The following is a 20,878-nucleotide window of genomic DNA, read 5'->3' on the forward strand; positions in this document are numbered from 1 at the left end:
CAAGCTCTGATTTGGGGCCTCCCTGTCATGGCCTCTTAAGTTCCTCTGCTATTTTTGTGTTTTTATAAATGCTTAATTGACATCTATTATTTTTCTGAGCATGCCTTATTCCATTATGTTTTATGTGGCTATCTCAGTTACTTGAAGTCTTTTATAACTTCTTTCACTCAATTTATGGTGGCCCTGGATTTCTTAGCTCACATCCTCCTGCTTGTGGCCCTGGATTTCTTAGATCCTCCTGATTCATCTTTTGATGCTCACCCTAGAGATGTATTCACAAAAATTCATGCTTTTTGAACTGGCAGTTTATTGGTTCATGTGCACAGCTTCATATTTTTCCATTTCTTTCAAATGTTGTCTTCTTTTCTGAGGCCTTATATCTATCTTAATACAATACTTATATTTCCAGTTCCTTTAGTTTCTGTTTTCCTCTTATGAGCTATACATTTAATTGCATATAATGCATGTTGCCTTATCACTGGGCTTTTGTAGCACAGTCCTACTCTGGTGGATACTGATTTTTTGTTGTAAATTGTTTGTGTATGTTTGGAAGACAGTTATAGTTTGAAACTTCCTGGCAGATTAAAACTGTGCCCAACCAAGACTCGAACTCGGGACATTTACCTTTCGTGGGCAAGTGCTCTACCAACTGAGCTACCGAAGCACGACTCCTCACGCCCAGTCCTCACAGCTTTACTTCTGCCAGTACCGCGTCTCCTACCTTCCAAACTTAACAGAAGCTCTCCTGTGAACCTTGCAGAACTAGCACTCCTGAAAGAAAGGATACAGCGGAGACATGGCTTAGCCACAGCCTGGGGGATGTTTCCAGAATGAGATTTTCACTCTGCAGCAGAGTGTGCGCTGATATGAAACTTCCTGGCAGATTAAAACTGTGTGCCTGACTGAGACTCGAACTCGGGACCTTTGCCTTTCGCTGGCAAGGCAAAGGTCCCGAGTTCGAGTCTCAGTTGGGCACACAGTTTTAATCTGCCAGGAAGTTTCATATCAGCGCACACTCTGCTGTAGAGTGAAAATCTCATTCTGGAGTTATAGTTTCTTAACCATATTTTTATTTGCTCTTCATCCTGTCCATTTGGCTAAATCCATTCTCCCAGGTATTTGAATTTGTCTACCTTCTTAATTATTCAAGATGTTGTTTTCTACTCCATCTTCATCTTTCTTACTTGTGTCTTTTCATATGATATTTCCAGACATATATTTTGGTGCGTTTCATGTAGTTTTCATTTCAGTATATTTGCCTGGTCTCCTGTGGCACTTAAGATAACTATCTCATCAATGAAGGCTAAGCAGTTTGTGTTCAGATTGTCTTCATTGTAATCCATTCTTACATCTCTCACATCTTCCTTTGTGAATTGTCTTCTTCATTCCTGGATTATTTTCTTGAGAACTACATTAAAATGTATTGCCAAAAATCCTTCACAGTGGTCGCTCATGAGTGTACATTTTGGATGTTCACAGATTTTTTTGATACAGATGAACTGGAATGTGTGACATAGCATCTGCTGTATAATGGTTATGATTATGAACAAATTTATACAACTGCAGCCATTGCCAGTGATAATAATAATAATGACATCCAATGTAATTTTACTATATAGGAAGTAAATTGGCATGTCTGAGGAGTGTTCTACCATTTAATGGAATTTATGCCAACTGTCAAGCTAACAAAGATAAACGTCTGCTACTATGTACTACCACCTAGTGGCATTAGCATAAATTTGTAGTTGACTGGTAAGGCCAAGCTGTCCACACCATGAACCATGCATGTTGCTTATCAAATCCATATTATTTGACCCATAATGAAATTATGTCAGGCCAGCTGCACATGTGCAAAAACATCTTAAAACATGAAGATGTGTTCCCAACCCTGATCCCAATTTCACAGTATCTAGAGGAGCAGCAATGTAGTACAGCATCATAGATTTAAGTGCTGTATATTTCAAATTACCACATCTGTGTTACATTTAACAGCACTCAAATGAAAATAACTAATAAGTACACACAGTGTCAAAACTTAGGGCGTTTACGTGCTCTTGCATAGCAGCCACAATTGGCTCGTGACCCTGTTCCATCCTCTTTTGACTCAGAAGGATCTGATATTTCTCCATGGAATCACACTTCAGAATTGGTATTTGTTGTGAGTACCCCAGTCTTGTGGTCTGTGCAGAATTTATCTAAAATTTTAAATAGTATTTGTCTTTCTATTGTGCCTTCTTAAGATCCACAAGTGCCAAGATCATCCTTTTGTTTCTTAGTTTCCTTATTTATATGATGGAATTCAGGTTGAGTGTCAGTTCAGTACATAACATTCCTTCTATAAACTCTGCTTAGTAATTAGCTTTCTGTCAGCTTTTACACCCTATTTAGCAGGAATTTTGAGAATATCTTACAAGTGACTGGTTATCTTGATAGTCCTTGGTAGTTATTCAAATATTTGAAATTTCCTTTCTTGAGAAATAGGCATGTTATTTCCATCTCTGGTATTTTCCCCTTTTCCCATATATCTTTCACGAGTATGGAGATGTTTGCTACTATCTTATTACCTGCCCATATTAATATTTCAGCAAATATTTGAGCTTCTCCTGCCCCCTTATTGTTCTTTAGCTCCTTGATCACACTTCATACATCTTCTTGTGATACATCCTATGACTGTTGAATGCTTTAGACTCATTTGTTTCTAGTCTCTCTTGCCATATTTTGTAGCTCAATAACTGAGTGTGTCCGCCGCTCGTGGTCTCGCGGTAGCGTTCTCGCTTCCCGAGCACGGGGTCCCGGGTTCGATTCCCGGCGGGGTCAGGGATTTTCACCTGCCTCGAGATGACTGGGTGTTTGTGTTGTCCTCATCATTTCATCATCATCCAGGAAAGTGGCGAAATTGGACTGAGCAAAGGTTGGGAAATTGTACGGGCGCTGATAACCACGCAGTTGAGCGCCCCACAAACCACACATCATCATCATCACATCATCATCAATAACTGAGTGAAGTACTCAACTAAGATCTACAGTTATCTTTGTGAGTCACTGCCACTCTGACAATTTGAAAGTTAGTCCTCTGATAGTGTATTTTCTCATTCCACTTTTGAACACCCTAGAATAATCTTCTGTGTTATTTTTTGTGAAGCTTTATTCTATTTCATCCAGTTCAGATTTATCTGCTTTTCATTTGATTCTTTGAAGGACTCTTCCTATCTGCTTTCTAGTTTCTTTGAACTGATCCCATTTACTCTGTTTTGCTGCTATTTCAAGATTCATGTCTCGGATTGACAATTACTCTTGTGGCAAAAATAGCCAAACTTAAATGTTTCAGCAGGTCTACTAAGTGGTTTTTCCAGTTTAAGTTTTGATCGACATGCAAACCTAACTCTTTAGAACTCTCTAATCTGTTTTTAAAGTTACTTGTGCAAAACCAATCAGAACTTTCACAAAACATCTTACTCCTGTTTCAAATAAAATGACAGATCATTAGCATATGGCAGGAGCAGTAGCAGGCCAATAATCTAACCTTGTGGGACACCCCTCGTAATTTAAAATAAGGCAAGGGCACTAGTGGACCAATAATCTAACTCTGTGGGACTCTCATTGTAATTTCTCCCTATGCTGGTGATGCGGTATCCCTCTTTGTACTGCTCAAACAAACTAGGATAACTTTCTGATTTACATTTCTTAATAAGAATGAAACCACACATTGAGAGAGAAATTCACTCTCAGCTATAAATAGCAACATGTGATCAACACTGGTTGGAGTCCAGGTGGCAAATATATATAACAGTTCAACTCTTAGTACCTAAAGATGACAGATGGGTTGTCATTGAAATACTGACCCTAAACACAAAACAACAATTCATCTGTACACTTGGAAGTACACCATTAATCAGTGATTCTGATAACACCTGGAGGATCATGTATAAACAACTGTCTCAGTAGAGTGGTCCTTTTGAAATCCATAGACTAAGTGTGCCACTGTTCCACAGGTGACTGACAACCCTGGAGTCCATTACCTTTTACAAAATTTATAAAATCATGTATCGAATGACACTGCCATTGAGACTGTGGAGTGCCCTTCTTCTAGATAGGCTTAATGATGTGGTGTTTTAATCTGTCTTGGAAAACTTGCTGAATTAATTATGTGTTATGTAAGTGACTAAGAACATACCATATTATAGGTCCGTTCAGAAAATTACGGAACTCTGTCCACAAAATTTTTCTACACTCACCTTTTACTTATTTTGCATGCTCTCCTTCGAAATACTCTCCTCCACAATTGATAAACTGCTCCCAATATTGTTCCCACTTCTGGAAGTAGTCTTGGTATGCCTCTTGCTGGATTGTGCGAAGCACCGTCCCTGAATTTTCTTTCATCTTGTCTACTGCTGCAAATCTTCATCCTTTCAATGGTGCTTTCAACTTTGGAAATAGAAAAAAGTCTGCAGGGGCCAGGTCTGGAGTGTTCAGAAGATGAAGCAGCACAGTGGTTTCATTTTTTGTGCAATAGTCATGCACCAACAGTGATGAATGTGTGGGTGCTTTATGATGATGCAAGAGCCATGAATTGTCTCACCACATTTCAGGCCATTTCCTTCTCACATTTTCTCGCAGGCATCACAATACATCGCAATAGTACCATCGATTAACAGTTTGTCCCTGTGGCACAAATTCATTATGAGCAAATCCTTTCAAAGTCAAAGAAAATTATCAGCATGGGTTTGACATTTGATCTGAATTGTTGAGCATTTTTTTGGTCTAGGAGAACCTTTCCTGACCCAATGTGAAGACTGAACCTTGGTCTCAATATCACAACCATAGACCCATGTCTCATAACAGTTATGATTCTCTTAAGGAACATATTATTCTCATTTGCATGATCCAAAAGCTCTTCACAGACTGTGAGGTGAAGTTCTTTCTGGTCTTGACTCATGAGCTGTGGGATGAGCTTGGTGGCAATACAATGCATTCTCAGATGCTGTGTCACGATTTCATGACATGATCCAACTGAAATGTTACATTCTTCTGCAATCTCTCACACTGTTACTCTTCGACTGATACACACAATTTCATTGACATTCTTGACATGAGTGTCATTGGTAGACTTTGTAGTGTGTCCTGAATAACGGTCATCAGCCAATTTTTAACCAAGTGAACCACTCATAACACCGAGTATGGCTTAAGCATGCATCACTGTAGGCTTTGTGCATCATTTGGCGTGTCTTTGTAAAGGTTTTCTTGAGTTTCATGCAATATTTAATACAGACACGTTGCTTCTCTAACTCTGCCATCTCGCTCAAAATTTGCAAACTGTGCGACACAAAGTTCTATTCAATACAGTACTAAACAATAACCAACAGACATACGACAATGAAACTTCTGGAAGTTATACATTAAACAGGCATTTACAGTCATGTCAACCACAGTTCACTTCAGCACACCATTGGCACAAAATTATGAATGTTCTGGAATTTTTTGAACAGATCTCGTATATAAGACTAATACCGATAAAATCTTCTTGAACTTCCATCCGGGTGCCTGCATCAGAATTCTGTGACATTTCATTGAGTATCATTCTCATCATTGTCTGCAAAATTGTAGAGATTGTGTGGGTGTCTCATATGTATACCTGAGTGGTGGACGTCTCTCATCACCCTTTCCTCCAGGTGCAGGGTCTGGCAACCAGTGGTGTGGAGCAGAGACTGCAGTTTGATTCTGCTGCATTCTGTCTTGCCCAGACTTGTGAAGCGTCAACTGTTGGCTGCATTCTTGTTGTGAAGTTGTTTGTGCAGGGTACCATGCCAAACATAGCTGATAGCCCTCATCCCTAGTGCTGAGACTGTCATGGACCTTATCTCAGTAGATTGTTTCATGGTACTCTCCCAAGAGCCACTCTCTCAGCACAATATTTTTATTTTATCAAGTCAAATGTATGTTCTTCGTTGAGGCTGCGTTCTGCCACTGATGTATATTTATGCCCCAGACATATGCATCTAATGTGTTCCACACAGTGTTGCAAGATACTGATATATACTGGATATTTGCAATTGTAATTTGTCCATTACCGAGCCAAGCATGTCCTTAATTTTTTTATGGTCGAAACATGGCCTAGATGTTGTCTGTGGTCCAAGCACCCTGACCACAGGTCGCCAGACCCCACACCCCACACCTGGGCGAAGGGGTGGGGAGAGACTACCGCTCCACTCAAGCATATATACGGGGCACCCACACAATCTCAATACCTTTCCAGAAGATGATGAGAGAAGCAGTCATTGAAATATCTCAGAATTTCAGTGTAGCCATCCGGATGGAAGCCTGAGAAGATTTTATTAGCTCTGTGTGCTGTGAAAGTCTATGTTCACATACACTACTGGCCATTAAAATTGCTACACCAAGAAGAAATGCAGATGACAAACGGGTATTCATTGAACAAATATATTATACTAGAACTGACATGTGATTACATTTTCACGCAATTTGGGTGCATAGATCCTGAGAAATCAGTACCCAGAACAACCACCTCTGGCCGTAATAACGGCATTGATATGCCTGGGCATTGAGTCACACAGAGCTCGGATGGCATGTACAAGTACAGCTGCCCATGCAGCTTCAACACGATACCACCGTTCATCAAGAGTAGTGACTGGCGTATTGTGACGAGCCAGTTGCTCAGCCACCATTGACCAGACGTTTTCAATTGGTGAGAGATCTGGAGAATGTGCTGGCCAGGGCAGCAGTCAAACATTTTCTGTATCCAGAAAGGCCCATACAGGACCTGCAACATGCGGTCGTGCAATATCCTGCTGAAATGTAGCGTTTCACAACTATCGAATGAAGAGTAGAGCCATGGGTTGTAACACATCTGAAATGTTCAAAGTGCCACCAATGCGAACAAGAGGTGACCGAGACCTGTAACCAATGGCACTCCATACTATCACGCCGGGTGATACACGAGTATGGCGATGACGAATACATGCTTCCAATGTGCGTTCACCGCGATGTCGCCAAACACGGATGCGACAATCACGATGCTGTAAACAGAACCTGGATTCATAAAAAAAAATGACGTTTTGCCATTCGAGCACCCAGGTTCGTCGTTGAGTGCACCATCGCATGCGCTCCTGTCTGTGATGTAGTGTCAAGGGTAACCACAGCCATGGTCTCCGAGCTGATAGTCCATGCTGCTGCAAATGTCATTGAACTGTTCATTCAGATGGTTGTTGTCTTGCAAACATCCCCATTTGTTGACTCAGGGATCGAGAGAGATGTGGCTGCATGATCCGTTACAGCCATGCGGATAAGATGCATGTCAAACCTGACTGCTAGAGATACGAGGCCGTTGGGATCCAGCATGGGATTCCGTATTACCCTCCTGAAACTACCGATTCCATATTCTGCTAATAGTCATTGGATCTCGACCAACGCAAGTAGCAATGTCATGATACGATAAACCGCAATCACAATAGGCTACAATCTGACCTTTATCAAAGTCGGAAATATGATGGTATGCATTTCTCCTCCTTACACTAGGCATCACAACAACGTTTCACCAGGCAACACCGGTCAACTGCTGTTTGTGTTAATGAGAAATAGGTTGGAAACTTTCCTCATGTCATCACGTTGTAGGTGCCGCCACCGGCGCCAACCTTGTGTGAATGCTCTGAAAAGCTAATCATTTGCATATCATAGCATCTTCTTCCTGTCAGTTAAATTTCACTTCTATAGCACATCATCTGCATAGTGTAGCAATTTTAATGGCTAGTGTTGTTGTTGTTGTGGTCTTCAGTCCTGAGACTGGTTTGATGCAGCTCTCCATGCTACTCTATCCTGTGCAAGCTTCTTCATCTCCCAGTACTTACTGCAACCTACATCCTTCTGAATCTGCTTAGTGTATTCATCTCTTGGTCTCCCTCTATGATTTTTACCCTCCACACTGCCCTCCACTGCTAAATTTGTGATACCTTGATGTCTCAGAACATGCCCTACCAACCGGTCCCTTCTTCTTGTCAAGTTGTGCCACAACCTCCTCTTCTTCCCAATTCTATTCAATACCTCCTCATTAGTTATGTGATCTACCCATCTAATCTCCAGCATTCTTCTGTAGCACCACATTTTGAAAGCTTCTATTCTCTTCTTGTCCAAACTATTTATCGTCCATGTTTCACTTCCATACATGGCTACACTCCATACAAATACTTTCAGAAACGACTTCCTGAGACTTAAATCTATACTTGATGTTAACAAATTCCTCTTCCTCAGAAACGCTTTCCTTGCCATTGCCAGTCTACATTTTATATCCTCTCTACTTTGACCATCATCAGTTATTTTGCTCCCCAAATAGCAAAACTCCTTTACTACTTTAAGTGTCTCATTTCCTAATCTAATTCCCTCAGCATCACCCGACTTAATTCGACTACATTCCATTATCCTCGTTTTGCTTTTGTTGATGTTCATCTTATATTCTCCTTTCAAGACACTGTCCATTCCGTTCAACTGCTCTTCCAAGTCCTTTGCTGTCTCTGGCAGAATTACAATGTCATTGGTGAACCTCAATGTTTTTATTTCTTCTCCATGCACTTTAATACCTACTCCGAATTTTTCTTTTGTTTCCTTTACTGCTTGCTCAATATACAGATTGAATAACATCGGGGACAGGCTACAACTCTGTCTCACTCCCTTCCCAACCGCTGCTTCCCTTTCATGCCCCTTGACTCTTATAACTGCCATTTGGTTTCTGTACAAATTGTAAATAGCCTTTTGCTCCCTGTATTTTACCCCTGCCATCTTCAGAATTTGAAAGAGAGTATTCCAGTCAACATTGTCAAAAGCTTTCTCTAAGTCTACAAATTCTAGAAATGTAGGTTTGCCTTTCCTTAATCTATTTTCTAAGATAAGTATTGCCTCACGTGTTCCAGAATTTCTGCGGAATCCAAACTGATCTTTGCCGAGGTCGGCTTCTACTAGTTTTTCCATCCGTCTGTAAGGAATACGCGTTAGTATTTTGCAGCTGTGGCTTATTAAACTGGTAGTTTGGTAATTTTCACATCTGTCAACACCTGCTTTCTTTGGGATTGTAATTATTATATGCTTCTTGAAGTCTGAGGGTATTTCGCCTGTCTCATACATCTTGCTCACCAGATGGTAGAGTTTTGTCATGACTGGCTCTCCCAAGGCCGTCAGTAGTTCCAATGGAATGTTGTCTACTCCTGGAGCCTTGTTTCAACTCAGGTCTTTCAGTGCTCTGTCAAACTCTTCACGCAGTATCGTAACTCCCATTTCATCTTCTTCTACATCCTCTTCCATTTCCATAATATTGTCCTCAAGTACATCGCCCTTATATAGACCCTCTATATACTCCCTCCACCTTGATATCCTGAGCTCTTGATAATCATACAAGTGGCTCTCTTTTCTCCAAAGGTCTCTTTAATTTTCCTGTAGGCAGTATCTATCTTACCCCTAGTGAGATAAGCCTCTACATCCTTACATTTGTCCTCTAGCCATCCCTGCTTAGCCATTTTGCACTTCCTGTCGATCTCATTTTTGAGACGTTTGTATTCCCTTTTGACTGCTTCATTTACTGTGTTTTTATATTTTCTCCTTTCATCAGTTAAATTCAATATTTCTTCTGTTACCCAAGGATGTCTACTAGCCCTCGTCTTTTTACCTACTTGATCCGCTGCTGCCTTTACTACTTCATCCCTCAGAGCTACCCATTCTTCTTCTACTGTATTTCTTTCCCCCATTCCTGTCAATTGTTCACTTATGCTCTCCCTAAAACTCTGTACAACCTCTGGTTTAGTCAGTTTATCCAGGTACCATCTCCTTAAATTCCCACCTTTTTGCAGTTTCTTCAGTTTTAATCTACAGTTCATAACCAATAGATTGTGGTCAGAGTCCACATCTGTGCCTGGAAATGTCTTACAATTTAAAACCTGGTTCCTAAATCTCTGTCTTACCATTATACAATCTATCTGAAACCTTCTAGTATCTCCAGGATTCTTCCACATATACAACCTTCTTTTATGATTCTTGAACCAAGTGTTAGCTATAATTAAGTTATGCTCTGTGCAAAATTCTACCAGACGGCTTCCTCTTTCATTTCTCTCCCCCAATCCATATTCACCTACTATGTTTCCTTCTCTCCCTTTTCCTACTCTCGAATTCCAGTCACCCATGACTATTAAATTTTCATCTCCCTTGACTACCTGAATAATTTCTTTTATCTCATCATACATTTCATCAATTTCTTCATCATCTGCAGAGCTAGTTGGCATATAAACTTGTACTACTGTAGTAGGCATGGGCTTCATGTCTATCTTGGCCACAATAATGCATTCACTATGCTGTTGGTAGTAGCTTAGCTGCACTCCAATTTTTTAATTCATTATTAAACCTACTCCTGCATTACCCCTATTTGATTTTGTATTTATAACCCTGTATTCACCTGACCAAAAGTCTTGTTCCTCCTGCCACCGAACTTCACTAATTCCCACTATATCTAACTTCACCCTATCCATTTCCCTTTTTAAACTTTCTAACCTACCTGCCCGATTAAGGGATCTGACCTTCCACGCTCCGATCTGTAGAACGCCAGTTTTCTTTCTCCTGATAACGATGTCCTCCTGAGTAGTCCCTGCCCGGAGATCCGAATGGGGGACTATTTTACCTCCGGAATATTTTACCCAAGAGGTTGCCATCATCATTTAACCATACAGTAAAGCTGCATGCCCTCGATAAAAATTACGGCTGTAGTTTCCCCTTGCTTTCAGCCGTTCGCAGTACCAGCACAACAAGGCCGTTTTGGTTAGTGTTGCAAGGCCAGATCAGTCAATCATCCAGACTGTTGCCCCTGCAGCTACTGAAAAGGCTGCTGCCCCTCTTCAGGAACCACACAAAATTATAAATTGCTAACAGCATGTCTGGATAACTTTTTCTGTCACATTCCTTCAATAAATTTACCTTAAAATCACAAATCTGTCTGGCAGTCAGCACAATAAATCATCACAACTTTTCTCAGTAATATCCCAATTACACAGTGGAAACCTGTATCCTATAAGAATCATAACTATTACATTTACCAATATAAACTCACTAGCACTTGCTTCTATTAACCATATCTATATACAAACAATATACACTCCTGGAAATGGAAAAAAGAACACATTGACACCGGTGTGTCAGATCCACCATACTTGCTCCGGACACTGCGAGAGGGCTGTACAAGCAATGATCACACGCACGGCACAGCGGACACACCAGGAACCGCGGTGCTGGCCGTTGAATGGCGCTAGCTGCACAGCATTTGTGCACCGCCGCCGTCAGTGTCAGCCAGTTTGCCGTGGCATACGGAGCTCCATCGCAGTCTTTAACACTGGTAGCATGCCGCGACAGCGTGGACGTGAACCGTATGTGCAGTTGACGGACTTTGAGCGAGGGTGTATAGTGGGCATGCGGGAGGCCGGGTGGACATACCGCCGAATTGCTCAACACGTGGGGCGTGAGGTCTCCACAGTATATCGATGTTGTTGCCAGTGGTCGGCGGAAGGTGCACGTGCCCGTCGACCTGGGACTGGACCGCAGCGACGCACGGATGCACGCCAAGACCGTAGGATCCTACGCAGTGCCATAGGGGACCGCACCGCCACTTCCCAGCAAATTAGGGACACTGTTGCTCCTGGGGTATCGGCGAGGACCATTCGCAACCATCTCCATGAAGCTGGGCTACGGTCCCGCACACCGTTAGGCCGTCTTCCGCTCACGCCCCAACATCGTGCAGCCTGCCTCCAGTGGTGTCGCGACAGGCGTGAATGGAGGGACGAATGGAGACGTGTCGTCTTCAGCGATGAGAGTCGCTTCTGCCTTGGTGCCAATGATGGTCGTATGCATGTTTGGCACCGTGCAGGTGAGCGCCACAATCAGGACTGCATACGACCGAGGCACACAGGGCCAACACCCGGCATCATGGTGTGGGGAGCGATCACCTACACTGGCCGTACACCACTGGTGATCGTCGAGGGGACACTGAATAGTGCACGGTACATCCAAACCGTCATTGAACCCATCGTTCTACCATTCCTAGACCGGCAAGGGAACTTGCTGTTCCAACAGGACAATGCATGTCCGCATGTATCCCGTGCCACCCAACGTGCTCTAGAAGGTGTAAGTCAACTACCCTGGCCAGCAAGATCTCCGGATCTGTCCCCCATTGAGCATGTTTGGGACTGGATGAAGCGTCGTCTCACGCGGTCTGCACGTCCAGCACGAACGCTGGTCCAGCTGAGGCACCAGGTGGAAATGGCATGGCAAGCCATTCCACAGGACTACATCCAGCATCTCTACGATCGTCTCCATGGGAGAATAGCAGCCTGCATTGCTGCGAAAGGTGGATATACACTGTACTAGTGCCGACATTGTGCATGCTCTGTTGCCTGTGTCTATGTGCCTGTGGTTCTGTCAGTGTGATCATGTGATGTATCTGACCCCAGGAATGTGTCAATAAAGTTTCCCCTTCCTGGGACAATGAATTCACGGTGTTCTTATTTCAATTTCCAGGAGTGTAGAAAGGATAGATTGTTACCCAACACATATAGGAGACACTAAGTGAAAAAGAATACCAAAATCCAAAATATAAAGCTTTCAGACAAACTTCTTCTCAAAGGGGAAAACACACTCACATTCACTGTAGCACAACTCACACACACATGGTCACATAGTCACATAACAGTTGAGGAAACTGAGGATAAACTGCAAATAACAGTTTATAAATTACATTGGCTAAGCTCAAATCACCATTAAAAAATTTCAACAACTGAAACTACTTGGAAAACAATCCATTTCAATCAAATATCTTCACTGATGGGATAATATTGGGAGAAATATCGAATTTAATTGGGAGAAATATCAAATTTCAGATCTGAAGCATGATATAATGTTTGAGGAATTATACAGTGTGATAAAAAAGAATCATATGATTAAAAATATATAACTATTATGTTACTATTTGAGATATGTGCATGAACAACATACTGTTGGAAAGAACAAACTCTTGAGTTTTACATGGTTCCCACTAGGTAGCGGCAGTATGCACCCACTTCAATTATAGTAAAAATGGTGTTGGGACAATAGAAAGCATTTTGTGTTCTATGTTTTGCGCAGTGCAGGGTAAGTAACAATTTTTCAGCATGATTTTCATACTAAGTATGGTATGGGTCCTCCTGCAGCACAGAGCATTAGATGATGGCATGAACAATTCTGAGAAATAGGTTGTTTGCGGAGAATATTTGTACAGGAAGCACATATCTCAATATGCTTGAGGACTTTCTTTTCCCACAGTTGGAGACTGCTTTGAATGACTTCATTTACCAACAGGATGGGGCACCATCACACTGGATTCTGGAACTGTGGGAACTTTTAAGTCAAACGGTTACTGAATGATGGATCGATCGCACTGGACCAAATGATTCAGCCTTACATTACATGCCTCTAAGATCACCAGACCTGACTGTATGTGATTATTTCTTGTGGGGCTTTATAAAAGACTCTGTTTATGTGCCTCCATTACAACAACAATGAATGAACTTACACATCACATAACAGCAGCTGTGGACACAAGACAAGCTTATGCAGTATGGGAACAATTTGAATACCGCACCGACATATGCCATGCCTCTCTAGGGGGCGTGTTGAACACCTAAGAAAAGGTATGAAAAAAACTTTTTGGGTTTCCCATTCATCAAAAAACGAAATTCATTGTACATGTTTATTAGATGGAGAAATATAGACGTGCCAAATTGGATGATTCTTTTTGATACACCCTGTATAACAGTATAATTAAAAAGATTAACAACTAAAAAGAGGATATATTGCATTATAGCCAGAACGCTCAAAGAGAAGCCCAAAAAGGGTCTAAGGAACACAAAATTATTGAGGCTTTGGCCCTTGTTGACTAACTACCTGTTGGCTTCTCTCCCACGTTTTTCTGCCGACATTTGTTTGATCATTCTTCTGAAGTTTCACCAGCACATGTCTGGCATTAATAAAGCCTCACCCTCTATCCATCAACCAGCAATGGAGGGTAAAGCTTTGGCAATGCCAACTGCTCTTGTGGGGGAAACTTCAGAACAATCATCAAACAACTCAAGACAAAAGTCAACAGGCAGTTGATCGAAAAGAAATTTTAAAAGGTTATTACAGCTGATGTGTTATATGGATGAAAGTACTGAGTTCTAAAGAAAAATGACCTTAAAAAACTGAAATGATGGTCCACAGATTAGCTGACAATTCCAACAAAACCGACAGAATGAGAAATAGCTCCATATAGAAATAATGCTATATGTTATGAGTAACAGAAAAGACAATGTTAAATGAAAATAACATCCTCCATGAATGCTAAAGTCGAGGATTCCAAAGCAAACTCTTCATTATGATGCTTCAAGGCGAAGATCTATAAGAAGATAAGAGGAAAAGACAGCGAAACAGAAAGTCATTCTCAACCTAAAACTGGCTAACAAGAAACAGAATTAAGAAAGAAGTTATCCTAAATGCATTGTATTACTGAATTATTATCCCAAACTATCTAGTACGTCTGTTAGGCCAATCTAGTCTAGTGTGACTGCTATGATAGCAGATTAAATAATTAAATATCTGATTACTGATGGTCAATAAGTTGTTTGATGAAATGTATGGCCAAACATTCCTGTAATTTCAGTTTCAGACAGCTTTAGAAGCTGTTCAGCACAGCCTCAGAAACTGTTGTCTGCAGTAAAAGATAAAACATTCTAGTTATGTTTTTCAAAGTTTATTGCTTCATTTTTATTAAGAGAATAATAAGCTTTGCTTGTACAGCCAATGTTTGATAAAAATCATTTTAACGGAGTAATTCGATGAGGAGCATACTGTGCCATGCTACAGAAAATGGCATATCTTGCTGCTGTTAATGAAGTAGGATTTGTCTTTATTGGTATACTGCTTTGTTGATGCATTTATGAGGAAATAAAATTGGTTATGGAATAAATAAACCAGGAAAATGATGCTGATGGACTCCTAGAATCAGGAACACAAACAGGATTTCACCATAAGAGTGAATAATTGGCATTTCCAAAGTTACTGTTGCCCAACATTCTTCTTGTGACCTGCTTTTTCATTCTGAAACTTTAGGCCCAATTTTTCCCTTATGTCAGTTAACTGTTTTCATTAAGTAAGGTCTTCTTCAAATCTTCATATTTGTTTTAAATGTATATGAATAGCACATAGTTTGCCTTTTACCTGTTTCTCTGTTATTAAAGTGATATGTTCTCGTAAAGTTCATTTTCATGAAATTTGTATATTTGTAACCATACCACGTATGTAAACCAAACTCTTGAAACCATTTTCGTATAAAAATAAATCTTGGAGTAGATATTCTAGCACAAGTTAGCATGATAACTTAACTAGAGGTAATTGAAATGATCATGCAACAGGAACTGAACCTAGTTGTGATCTACTAATTATGATGAAAAGCATATGAATTTCTATCAGGAAAGATAACCTGCCTACATGCACAACAATTTTCACATGAAAGATATGTCTTTGATGTTGCTACTTTACACTCTCATTTTCTTGTTTTCTCATAAATAATTCAATTCTTTTTGCCTTATATTCTGGGAAACGTATCCTACAATTTACACCTAAATTTTCTCTCCATCCATCCAGGCATCCATCCATAAAATCCAATGTTGAACCCTGCTTGACTTAGTTCACTCCTCTATCTAAATAGGATCCCCACCCACGCACATGCCCCAAAATCACCCCATTAACATTCCAGAATATATTAACTTCAAATTTTACCTCACCATCATTTACCAAATCCCTCAACATGGAAGATAACCTTACATCCTCAGAGAGGACTGTAATCCACTAACTAAAAACTGAGCCCAACCTTGTAATTCTAGGTCCTGATAAAGGCACCACCACTATGGTTTTGAATTGCAGGGATTACCTTGTGGAAGGATTCAGCCAGTTGTCAGATCCATCAGCCTACAAATCCTGCCACAGTGAACTTATTCCAGAAATCATACAGGATCCCCTGCCCCTCCTCATATCCTTAGGTCCATTCCAGAACCTCTCTCCTGAGTCTGTCTCCCTCCACACCACTATCATTCTCTGCACTCCTACCTTCTCCATGGTTCCTGAAGACCATAAACCCAACCACTCAGGACAACCTGTTGTGGCTGGTTACTGTGCCCCCACTGAGAGAATTCTGCTCCCGTGGACCAGCCTACCCATCAACTACCCTCCTGTGTAAAGGATGCCAACCATTTCCTCCACTGACTCTCCACTGTTCCTGTTCCTTTACCACACGGCACCCTGCTCATCACTATTGATGCCATCTTCCCATACACTAACATTCCTAATGCCTATGGCCTTCCTGCTATTGAACACTACCTTTCCCAGCACTCAACTGTCTCCAAACCTACAACCACTTTCCTGGTCACCATGACCAACTATATCCTCATCCACAGTTACTTCATCTTTGAAGGCATAACCTAGAAACAGATCCACAGTACAACAATGGACACCTACATGGCATTATCCTTTGTCAACCTATTCATGGGCCATTGAGAGGAATTTGTCCTAACCAACCAGAAACGCAACCCACAACCTGGTTCAGATTCACTGGTGACACCTGTGTGATCTGGACTGAGGGTGAGGTCATCCTATCCACATTCCTCCTAAACCTCAACATATTCTCCCCCGCTTATTTCAGCTGGTCCCCCTCGGTCCCACTAGCCATCTTCCTCAATGTTGACCTCCACTTCAAAGATGGCTACATCAGTACCTCTGTCTACATCTACATCTACATCCATACTAAGCAAACCACTGCGAAGTGCCTGGCATGTGCAGCTGCTTGCAGTCAAATCTCAGTGGCCAGAGACAGTGTCATGTGTGAGTGAATTGTGCTTGCTGGAATGTGTGTATATGTTTCTCAAGTAGGCTTTTTGGCTCAAAGCTCAGATGTATAAAAGTCTTTCCTAGTGCCTGTCTGCGACTCAAAATATCCACTATATGGTGAGTAGCAATCCATCCTTTTCATAATACTGTCATTATTCCATCCTGGATTTTCCATTGTTTGATTTTCTCTCATTCTTTCTTTCTTTATTCTAAGTTCTTGATAAGGAAACTTTAATGGTTAAAAATCATAAACTTAGTTTCTATCTTTTCTTGTCACAGGTGGCATTTTCTAAATTCCTGTATGGCATAAAAATTCATGGTTAAACTATATCCTGATCATTATAATTGAATTCTACTTTCTAGCTACAGATGCTGGAGGTATTTGAGTCATGTAGGCTAAATCAGTCTAGATGTAGTAGAGGTCAGAGAAGTGAAATGGAAAGAACATAAAGATTTCTGGCAGATGAATATAGGGTAATATAAGGATCAGCAGAAAATGGTGTAACAGGAGTAGGATTCATTATGAATAGGAATGCAGGGCACAGAGCGAGTTGTTGTGAACAGCTCAGTGATACAGTTGTTCTTATTAGATTCAACAGTGTGCCAGCACCACCAACAATACTTCAGGTACATATGTCTTCGTCGCCTGTAGGACATGAAGAGACAGATTAAGCATATGAGGATATTGAACATGTAATTCAGTATGTAAAGGGAGATGAAAATCTAATAATCATGGGAGATTGGCACTGTTGTCACAGGGAAAGGGATAGAAGAAAGAATTACAGGAGAATATGGGTTTGGTACTAGGAATGAGAGAGGAAAAGATGAATTGAGTCCTGCAATAAATTTCGGTTAGTAATAGCAAATACACCACTAAAAATCACAAGAGTAGAAGCTACACCTGGGAAAACTTGGAGATATGGGAAGATTCCAGTTGGATTACGTCTTGGTCAGACACAATTCTGAAATCACATACTGGGCCCTAAGGTGTACCCAGGAGCATGCGTAGACTCAGATCATAATTTAGTAATGATGAAGAGCAGGCTGAAATTTAAGAGAATCATATGAAAGAATCATTGTGGAAGGAAGTGGGATACTAAAGTACTGAGAAATGATGAGACACATTTGAAGCTTGCTAAAGATGTTGATATTGTGTTAAGGAATATGACAGTAGGCTGTTTTGTTGAAGAGGAATGGACATTTCTAAAAGGAGGAATCACACATATGGGAAAGAAAAATATAGATACAAAGTAGGTAACTGCAAGGAAACCTTGGGTAACAGGTGAAATACTTCAATTGCTCAACAAAAGAAGTACAAAAACATTCAGGGAAAGATGGGAATACAGCAACATAAATCACTCAGGAATGAAATGAATAGGACGTGCAAAGCAGCCAAGGTGAAATACCCACAGGAAAGACATGATGACACTGAAAAAGAAATGACTGTCAGAAGGACTGACTCAGCATACAAAAAATCAAAACAGTCTTTGGTGAAATTAAAAGCAACGGTGGCAACATTAAGAATGCAATGAGAATTTCATTGTTAAATGGAGAGCAGATATGTGAAAAAGAGTATGTTGAAGACCTCTATGAGGAGGAGGAATTGTCTGTTGATTTGATAGAAGAAGAAACTGGAGTTTATAGGGAAGAAATAGGGAATCCAGTATTAGAATCAGAACTAAAAAGAGCTTTGGAAGACTTGAGATTAAACAAGGCAGAAGGGACAGATAACATTCCATTGGAATTTCTAAAATCATTGGCGGAAGTGGCAACCAGGTTGGTGTGTAGAATCTATGAGGCTGGTGGCATACCATCAAACTTTCACAAAAATATCACCCTTCAGTTCTGAAGATTGCAAGAGCAGGTAAGTGAGAGAACTATCACACAATCAGCTTAACAGGCATCCATGTTGCTTTCAAGTACAATATACATATGAATAGAAAAGAAAATTGAGGAACTGTTATGTGATCATTCTGTCTTCAGGAAAGGTGAAGGCACTGCGGAGCCAGTCCTGATGTTACATTTGATAATGAAAGCAAGACTGAAGACAAATTAAGACACATTCATAGGATAGGATTTGTTGACCTGGAAAAAGCATTTGACAGTGTAAAATGGTGCAACATGTTCGAAATTCTCTCAAAAATGGAAGTAAACTATACAGAAAGACAAGTAATATACAGTATAAACAAGAACCAAGAAGGAACTGTTATGACTTCCTTGCACGCAGTGTGGTTCTCCAGCGGGTACAGGAGCAAGGAACAGATGCTGTTGATGAACAGAAAATCCAGATATTAATTTATTTTACATCTAATAACAAATAGTAAAAATAATACATAAATTCATTGTTCTAGTTGCAGTGTCAGTTTATCAATAGTAGATCTGAATGTAGAAATACGTACAGATACCAGAGATTTGTAAATCTCTTTTCAGTGCAATGTCTATTCAGAAGATGTTGAGCCTTGGCCAGTAAGAAAGTCTGTAAATGTTACTCAACTGGCAAACACACAAAAAGCGGTCAGTGCATGGATGTTTGAACTCAAGTATGCCCATTGCTGGAACTCCAGAGAGAGAATGCTTGCATTTCATTGATAGTGGTGTAATCATTCATACCAGCACCCTCGTGCCATAACTGCAGCTGTGGAAATGTAGCAGCATAACTGGCATCACACACATTTGAAAGTAAGGCCAACCAAGTGTCTGATATCACAGGAACAATAAGACTGAAAGACCAAGAACGAAGTGTTCAGATTAAAAAGGGAGTAAGACAGGAGTGCCGTACTTTATCTCTACTGTTCAATCTACATATGAAAGAAGCATTGACAGAAATAAAAGAAAGATTCAAGAGTGAGATTAAAATACAGGGTGAAAGGATATCAATGATAAGATGATGACATTTCTATCCTGAGTGAACATAAAGAAGAATTACATGATCTGTCAAATGGAATGAACAGTTTAATGAGTACAAAAATCTGGATTGAGCACCAGCTGCGGTGTCCAAGCGGTTCTAGGCACTGCTGTATGGAACCATGCGCCTGCTAGGGCCGCAGGTTTGAACCCTGCCTCGGGCATGGATGTTTATGATGTCCTTAGGTTAGTTAGGTTTAAGTGGTTCTAAGTTGTAGGCGACTGATGACCTCAGATGTTAAGTCCCAAAGTGCTCAGAGCCATTTTCTGGGTTGAGCATAAGCCAAAGAATTACAGAAGTAATGAGAATTAGCAGAAATGAGGATAGCAAGAAACTTAACATAAAAATTATGAAAACATTAGTTGCTACTCACCATATAGTGGAGATGCTGAGTCGCAGATAGGCACAACAAAAAACTGTCACTGTTGTTCTGTGACAGTCATTTTGTTGTACGTATCTGCAACTCAGCATCTCCACTATATGGTGAGTAGCAACTACCCTTCTCATAATATTGTTACATTCTATCCTGGATTTTCCATTGTTTGATTAACATAAAAATTGGTGATCATGAAGCTGAAGAATTCAGATACATCGACATCAAAATAACTCATGTTGGAGGAAGCAAGTAGGACATAGGAAGCAGAGTAGCACAGGCAAAGAGGGCATTCCTGCCACAAGAAGTCAACTAATATCAAACACAGACCATAATTTGAGAAAGAAGTTTCTGAGAATGTATCTTTGGAGCACAGCATTGTATGGTAGTAAATCAATAACTTTGGGAAAACCAGAACAGAAGAGAATTGAAGCATTTTAGATACGGTGTTACAGAAGGATGTTGAAAATTAGGTGGATTGATAATGTAACTGCAAAGAAAGGAGCAAATGGAAAACACTCACAAGAAGAAGGGACAGAATTATAAGAAATGCTTTAAGACTTCAGGGTATAACTTCCATGGTACTAGGGGGAGCTGCAGAGGATAAAAATGGTAGAGGAAGACAGAGATTGGAACATACCCAACAAATAATTGAGGACATATGTTGC

General features: G+C 40.6%; 1 protein-coding gene across 1 annotated transcript in view; it reads left to right on the forward strand.

Moving 5' to 3' along the window:
• The window catches only part of LOC126162428 (aconitate hydratase, mitochondrial-like), a 171,195-nt gene that overhangs the window by 61,863 nt on the left and 88,454 nt on the right, over positions 1–20,878 (forward strand). The gene's annotated exons all lie outside the window — the stretch shown is intronic.

The sequence above is a fragment of the Schistocerca cancellata genome, chromosome 2, assembly GCF_023864275.1.
Source record: "Schistocerca cancellata isolate TAMUIC-IGC-003103 chromosome 2, iqSchCanc2.1, whole genome shotgun sequence".
NCBI lineage: Eukaryota > Metazoa > Arthropoda > Insecta > Orthoptera > Acrididae > Schistocerca > Schistocerca cancellata.